The following is a 7,920-nucleotide window of genomic DNA, read 5'->3' as shown; positions in this document are numbered from 1 at the left end:
TTCTCCTTCGAACACCAAGTACCTTGCGGCGATCCTCTTTATCTTCTGAGAGAGGCTGCGGTCCTTCGATAACTCTTTTGTTAGTTTGTATTTCATTATCGGAGTCATCCACGTCGTCTCGATGTCGCCCACCATGCCAACGGTCTCGGTGATGCTTTTAGCATTCCCGATATCCACCAGCACGGTTAGACTGACATTCTTGATGCTTGAACTGGCAAGTTTTGAGAGAGCGTCGGCTCGGTTGTTCTCAGACCTGGGGACACATTGTATTTGGAAAGATTTCTGTAACAGCCCAAGGTAACCTGCTAGCGTGATATTGTCCGCTCTGGGAGACACAACCCCCTCACGGCTTTAAAACGCGTCATACTAGGAAGAGGTAGCCACATGATTATAAACCATGCTTCGTTCCCCTCTTCTACCGATGTGGGAAGGTCACCTTCCCTCCTCCCCAGAGGAGAAGGCAGCGTCCTCGCTGCCCACCGGCACAGGCCCCGGCTCTGATACCATCTGTAACACCCTCATTTATTGCGGAAAAGTAAACACGTAATTATACAGAAAAACTGGTAGGATATGTTTGTAATTGGTTCAACTAGCCAAAAACCTGTAATTTCAAAAAATTTTCTAAACCAATCACAACATTTCCAACATTTCCAGAAGCGGGTGCCAAAACCTGCAATGCTAATGAACTACTTTACATACATAGCTAATAATAAGAAAAAGTAAAGATACAAACCCAAAGTAGAAAAGGGAGACATATGTCTCTAAAATGTATGTGACATAAAAAGGGTTTAAGGGTCACAATGAAATAAAACCAGTCTAGGTCCCAAGGTTACTTTGCTCGCTAGCTCGTCCATGTACCCCATATATGCATCACCTACCTGTCATTCGCATTTTATACAAATACGAAAGCCACAGTCAGTGGGGAGTAACTCCGAGTTCTCCCAGCCACGAAATGTCATAATTAATATAACATGTAAACATAAGAATATGAATACGAATCACACACTGCCTTAGCATATAGATGCTAAGGCAATCGTGCTTATCATGTGAACAACAATATAAAAACACTTAGTCCTAGCATGTGAATACTAGACCGACTCATACTACACTATCATGTGGATCACATAACATCCAGGAATCCAAACTCTATCAACCATAGCCGGCTTGCATCTCACCTTCTATGATTCATAGAATCACCATACAAGAAAGGGCAATATATCAAAGACAGGCATAAGTTCTTAGCACCGTCAATAGTCACTTTGTAACTCAAGTCTATACCACGAGGTAGGGAAGGTAATCGAACCGGTATCTTGGCTCAGCGGTTACTATTAAGAAAACATGGCCAAGAGACAACACAACCCTAGCCTAAAATCTGCGCAGACCTAGACATGCCGATACACACCACCGCACCCAAGACCCACAACCTTTTTTAAAACAAAGTGAAGTGAGTACCCTAAGGACACCACCGAAGGGTCGGCTAGTACTTAAGCTGACCCCATACTATCAAAATTAGTACCTGAGGTCATGCCCCAACTTGGATAAACATCCACTAGTCAGGAACACAAAGGCTATCAAGCAGTGAACATATACTCGTCAGAGACTATAAAGACCTATCTATGATGAAGGCCGAAATACTCACCTAGGACCTAGTCACAGCTAGTCCCAGCTTGAATATTTTAGCCCACACCACCCAAAACTCACCACATAAGTCAAGTAAGACACCCACTTAACCTTAAGAGGGCAAAAAGTCCTACTTACCAACATAAATTCTAACATTCTATCATGTGAAAGCTATATAAATGTCTATTTACAGCATACAATCCCAACAGTTCCTCAATAAGAATTCAATACTAATTTCCAATCCTAACAATTATAACAATAAAAAAAGCTTTAGGGAAAACTAGTGCCATTACTACAAAATAAGAAGCTATTTAAATTCAACTAACTAAATAAGAAACTATTTAAATTCAACTAATTACACATGTGAAATAGAGATATAATAAATGGCCTAAAACAAGAAAAAGGCCGATTATCTAATTCATTCAACCAATTTTTACCCGCAACCCCACCTGCGGACAGTGCGGTCAAATTGCGGCTGACCAATCACTCAATTAACTGACATCGCATCAGTCAAAGGGACTAAGGCTCAGTTTTCGGCACAATCAACAAAACATTACAATTATCACCATAAAATTCATTTGCCTATTAATTACAATTTCATTTTGTAAACGATCCTAACATTATTCATTCACCTAAACACTTATCAAACAACAGGCACACATTAACTACTAATGTGACATTAACTCGTCGAGTAACTCGGAATAGTTACCTTACGCTAGCAAAGAGACAAGTAAAAACTTGAGAAAGCTTCTAAAACCCCAAAATTACTCTTCATCTTCAACCCCATATGAGCCACCTAAAATAATTATGTGAAAGGACGATATTAACGAATTATCTTTATATAAAATATGAGACGAAAATTAATTTAATTATATTTTAAATAAACCAAACTAGCGTCAAAACAATTTATAGATACGGCCCAAACTCGGGACTTAGCCAGGCCACTGCCTAGGCCACCGGCCAAAGCCAGGCCTTTGCCAACCCACGGCCACAAACTAATCATCGCTAGGTGCTGCCAGGCTACGAAGAGGCCACGGCCAGGCTGCAGTAGGCCACGGCCAGGCTACACCCTACTGTCCAGCCGTCTTAGGACGGTTTCCTAGGCCAAACCACGACGGATACCACCCAAACAAAAGACCCAAACCCAACATGTACATGTACTTAAGACGTTAGCAAAGAGGTTGGTTCAAAATAACATAAAGAAACCCGTCAAAACAGCCCGCTAAAACTGCTCGACAAAACCCATTTTCACTATTAAAGAAGCTCATAGCTAACCAATAGGTCATACGATGAACAAATTCAGAAATGTGAAATAATCAAAAGAAGATAATGCCATCGAAAAAAGATGAGCATATGCTAAGTGAATTGTCAAACATCACTTGTACAATAAATCCTCTACTAAAAGATCACTCTTATAATTTACAAGTTTATTACCAATTTTAAAATCTTTTTAAATGAAACATGGTGTAATGTTTGCTTCAATGGGTTGTATCCTACACAACCAAATAAAACCAACTAAAGTAGCAATCAAACAACAGAGATAATATGCTAAAATACAATGCAACTTAGAGAAAGTAATAAACTTTAGCAAATCAAATAGCCAACTAAATCGAAAGTAGATCTCGGAAAAACAATAGAGCTTAAAGTACTAATCAATTTGGCGATTGCTTTATTCAGAATTTATATAAACCAATCAATTGGAGATAATACGATGATAAAAAAGCATCGATACACTTAACCGATCACAACAATTGAATTTACTTTTGAGACATTAACGGAGTTGGTCAGGTTTTTGACAAGATGCTGAAAGATAAAACAGCAACTTCAATTTGTCAAAAGTAGAGAAAATGAGAACAAACCAACAAAAAATATCAATTGAAATGAAGATAAGAATAATACCTTATGACAATTTAATATAAAACCATCATAAAACACCAAATGGAAGTGTGATTAAACAAAATTGCCTAACCATTTGCTATAATACATAGATGCCTACATAACACAAAGAGAAAATAAACAGGATTCAATACTAAAGCAATAATCCAAACTCGAAACGAGTACTAAACACCAACAGCTAATAAGGTGTTAATTAACCAACTACACCGATAACTATTGACAAAAGAGCAAGAAAACGGAATAAAGAAGCTAAAAGACGACACCTTTATAAGACGGCGAAAGACGAAACCACTACAAAAAGGAGACTTTCTTACCTTAAAAGGAGGAGGAAGGAAAGGGGAAGAGAATGGTACAAAAATTACGGAATTTGGTCGAGAAATGAAGGCGGGATCTGGGTTTTTATGTCACAAAAATGGAATTGGACGGAGCTGTGTTTGTGTTGATGGTACTGAGTCGTTGTGCAGGATAAGAAAAGAAGAATAAAGAAGGGGAAGTGGGGGGGGGGTTTCACGCACTCACGCCTAAAAAAACAACAATAATAAATAATAATAATAATAGTAATAATAGAGATAAGGTGAGCGAGTAGGTGTAGTAGGGATCAGATTGGTCCGAATAAATTAGCCTCATATATGAAAATGTGACGGTCTAAAGTTAGACGGAAATTGAGACGGGAATTATTATTATTACGGTCATTATTATCGTCACTATTATTGTCCGACCAAAAATACGTATACATTTATTTTTATATAAATTATGCCTTCAAGATATAATTAAATCGTACGTATTTTTATATAAACGAGCTTTTATGTAATACGTTTATAAAAATCGTGTTTGACATAAAATTAATTAAATAGAATAATTCAAAAATATATAATAAAGTGGTTAAACGGTTTAATAAATTTTAAATGTCAAAATGAGAAATTTGCGGGTGTTACACTTGGTGTATGATGTTTGCGGATGATATAATGTTGATTGATGAGACGAAAGAGGTGGTTGAGAGAAAGTTGGGATTGTGGAGGCATACTTTGGAAACTCGTGGGTTTAGGCTAAGTAGGAGTAAGACCGAGTACTTGAGGTGTCAGTTCAGTAATGGTGGCGGCAGTAACGGTGGCGGGGTCGAGATCGACAGAGGTGGGGAGTATTATTTTCGATGGAAATGTTGCTGAGGGTTAGATTTCTTTATTTCTTTAGATATCTGGGATCTATTATTCAAAATGATGGGGATTTAGACGGAGATGTGGCTCAAAGAATTAAAGCGGGATGGTTGAAATGGAAAAGTCCTACAGAGTTTTTATCGCACAGTGATTAGGCCTGCCTTACTTTACGGCTCCGAGTGTGGGGCCGTGAAACATTGTCACATTCAAAAGATGAGTGTGGCGGAGATGCGTATGTTGAGGTGGATGTGTGGCTATACAAGGAAAATCGATTAAGGAATGAGGTGATTAGGGAAAAGGTTAAAGTGGTGCCAATAGAGGACAAGATGATGGAAAACCGACTAAGATGGTTTGGCCATGTGAGAAGGAGACCTATGGACGCACCAGTTAGGAGGAGGAGGAGGCTAGAGACTTGGGGAACAGAAAATGTTGCTAGGGGTAGAGGGAGACCAAAACAGACATGGTTGAGAGTGATACAGCATGATATGAGATATGAGATTTGTGGGGCTTATGAGGGAATGGTGACGGAGAGGGCACAATGGAGGGCAATGATACATGTGCATTTTTAGTATCTGACGTTATTTGATATATTTAATGTTTTTTTATTTAATTTTTAAAATTTATTTGTTCTTTTCGTATTTTTCACACTTTTTTACCAACAACTTTCTTATATATTAATACTTGGTTCACTTTTAAGGTATTCCGGACCCTTAAAGTTTTATTTCGGTTTTCAAAATCGTTTTAATCTTTATTCTCGATTTAAATTCTAAATTTTTATAAAAGAAATTCGGACTTCGATTTTAAAACCTATAAGTTTACTTGGCTTTCGTATTATGTTGCACTCCCCTTTTGTTTTTCACTTTTTCTCTTCTATTTTTTCGCATTTTTTAGGTGTGTGTTCACCCATGGACGGTTCTAAAGGATGATTCATGTCAGCCGACCCCAAATCATTTTGGGATTAAGGCTCTGATGATGATGTTGTTGTTGTTGTATTTACCTTTGTTTCAGGTTATTCTGGATTCAACAAATCTTTTGACGGAACTAACTGTCAAAAATACAGACGATAAACCCTTTTCATTTAGCACTACTTTGCATACATATTTTTGGGTAAGTATTTAAGTTGATTTTGGACATTTTTGCTACAAATGATATGGTTGAAGGTTGTATCTCCTTCAGTTCTCTCGATAGAAGCCTGAAGATAACATGTCAGCAATTTGGACACTCTCCTCAGTTCTGGAAAAGGAGCAACATAGCAATGACATAAACTTTAATAAGAGATATTGATGACATAATCTTGTGTAAGGATACTGATACGATTCGCTTGGTACCCTACGAATCGCGAATAGTTAAAAGCGAATTATGTCGAGTTGCTTACTGAAAATACATATAACACACTTTCTATAAGAGCGAATCGCAAATCGGTAAGGGCGTATTCATAGCGAATCTGGTAACATAACGGCGTTTCTGAGAGGGCAGCTTGTGAATCATTGTTATCTTGTATATGCTTGCTAAGTGGTTAATATAAATAAACGTCTAAATTTATCACCTATTGCGTATTTACAATTATATACAAGCTCATCTGAAAGACTTTTGATTACTTTGACAGGCTTTTGTTACTGGCGCAGCTATGACAGGTTTGAAAGGTCGCAAAACCCTGAACAAGTATCCGGATCCTAATAATCCTCTAGAAGGTGTTGAGGAAAGGTGATGTATCTTAAATTTATGATTGGTTGTCCTGTTGTTCATGGGAGTGTTTCCATAGACAAATGACACTATTAAAGTTGAAAATGAATTTTAACATATTCAGCTTAATAAAAGTTCGCTTGCATAATTCCTGTGAATGATTTACTTGAAACATAAACTTGTTTGATTGCTATATTCCGTCTTCCTTTCATAGATTTGTCCATAGCAGATTTGCGGAGCATATTCTTTGCGTATTCCCTAGCTACAAAAACTGACTAAAGTTTCAATACTAGACCCTTACTGATTTGATTGCAGTGAAAGTTTGCCCTAAACATTAGTAGATTCTAAGCCTTACTTTTAATCTGGTGGTTGCTGGGGGACCAGTAATGTCAATATCTCATGGTACACCAAGAAGATTCTGACAGCCATATCACATTTCAGAGACGTTGTCACTGTAACAACAAATTTGCGTTAAATCTGCAAACAAGAGATAAAACACAAACAAATGCAACAAAATAATAATTTTATTAATTTCAAAGGATTTGGGGTACAATCTACTAGTTGTTCTACTGATTCAATTTCCGCAATGAATGAACAGGAGGGTCTTGATTTGAAGACTTGATTCTCCTTTGGATGAATTTGACTTGCTTCTCTTTAATTGACTGCAACGGATGCTTGACGTCGGATTGAAGAATAGTCCTTTCTTTTTTTTCCAGTTTTCTCTTAGGAGAGATTTTTGTAGAGATGTAAATGTATTTTCCTTTCTCTTATTTTCTCTTGGGAGAGATTTGTTTAGAGAGTGTTTTGTAGGGAGGTTTTGTGTGTAGTGTATTTTTGGTGGGATTTTGGTGATTATGGAGATTAGTCTTAAATGAGAGTGATTCCTCTCAATTTATAAGACATTTTGTTTTACCGTAGCCAACATGCAACTGATTGCTACCACTTCCCCTTTTTCGCTGACTTAGATCCTAGTCTCATGGTGCTTTCCCCATTTTTCACGGAAACCATAATATTTGCTGTTATTGACCAAGTCTCTTGTTTTTTTTTTCTTTTGAAAAGCAAATATTTACGGAGTATCCTAATTCCTATCGTGATCCATGCACGTTTGGATATTATTCCAAACTCAAAGCATCATATAATGACATGCATGCGTGGACTATGCATATGGTCTTCGGTTTAAATTTCTTTGAGAAATTTCTGGACTTGTCACTTCTATTTCATGGGCTCGTCAAGCTTTTCGAGTCCAATTTGGACTTCGCACCATTATTCCCATACTCCGTATTAGAAACACGACACAACCCATTTTCTGAGTGGACCGGTTTTATATTCTGGCAAGATGGGCTAAATACCGTCATATTTGTTCGGGCTAAATCCACCGACCCATTTGTCAAACGATATACTTTCACATGAGTCAACATTTTGACTTTGACCTATTCTTAATACATGAGACATATTTTTATGTCTACAAATTTGCCCCCTCGGGATTGAGTCACGTAAACGAATTTGAGTGTTTAAGCGTGAGTCGGTCCCGATAGCTTTATTTTACCGCGCCACATATCCACTTTAA

The 7,920-nt window shown here is 37.5% G+C and overlaps 2 long non-coding RNA genes across 4 annotated transcripts; one reads left to right on the top strand and one right to left on the bottom strand.

The window, feature by feature from the left end:
* Nucleotides 1-512: 512 nt before the first annotated feature.
* On the bottom strand, nt 513-4,013 carry LOC141627390 (uncharacterized). Of its 2 annotated transcripts, XR_012536959.1 has the most exons (4): nt 3,831-4,013; nt 3,520-3,612; nt 2,330-2,416; nt 513-878 (listed from the first exon to the last, which is right to left on the bottom strand). It is a non-coding gene; the product is annotated as an uncharacterized LOC141627390 (long non-coding RNA). The 2 variants fall into 2 exon arrangements; XR_012536960.1 differs by lacking the exon at nt 3,520-3,612.
* A 604-nt stretch (nt 4,014-4,617) lies between these two features.
* LOC141626315 (uncharacterized) lies at nt 4,618-7,312 on the top strand. 2 transcript variants are annotated; one of them, XR_012535912.1, is made up of 3 exons: nt 4,649-5,777; nt 6,277-6,374; nt 6,952-7,312. It is a non-coding gene; the product is annotated as an uncharacterized LOC141626315 (long non-coding RNA). The 2 variants fall into 2 exon arrangements; XR_012535913.1 differs by lacking the exon at nt 6,952-7,312 and having other exon boundaries at nt 4,618-5,777; nt 6,277-6,544.
* Nucleotides 7,313-7,920: the final 608 nt, after the last annotated feature.

This window comes from Silene latifolia, chromosome Y (assembly GCF_048544455.1).
Source record: "Silene latifolia isolate original U9 population chromosome Y, ASM4854445v1, whole genome shotgun sequence".
Classification (NCBI taxonomy): Eukaryota; Viridiplantae; Streptophyta; class Magnoliopsida; order Caryophyllales; family Caryophyllaceae; genus Silene; species Silene latifolia.
The sequence above is the reverse complement of the archived record's forward strand: the minus strand, read 5'-3'. Positions and strand labels throughout refer to the sequence as shown.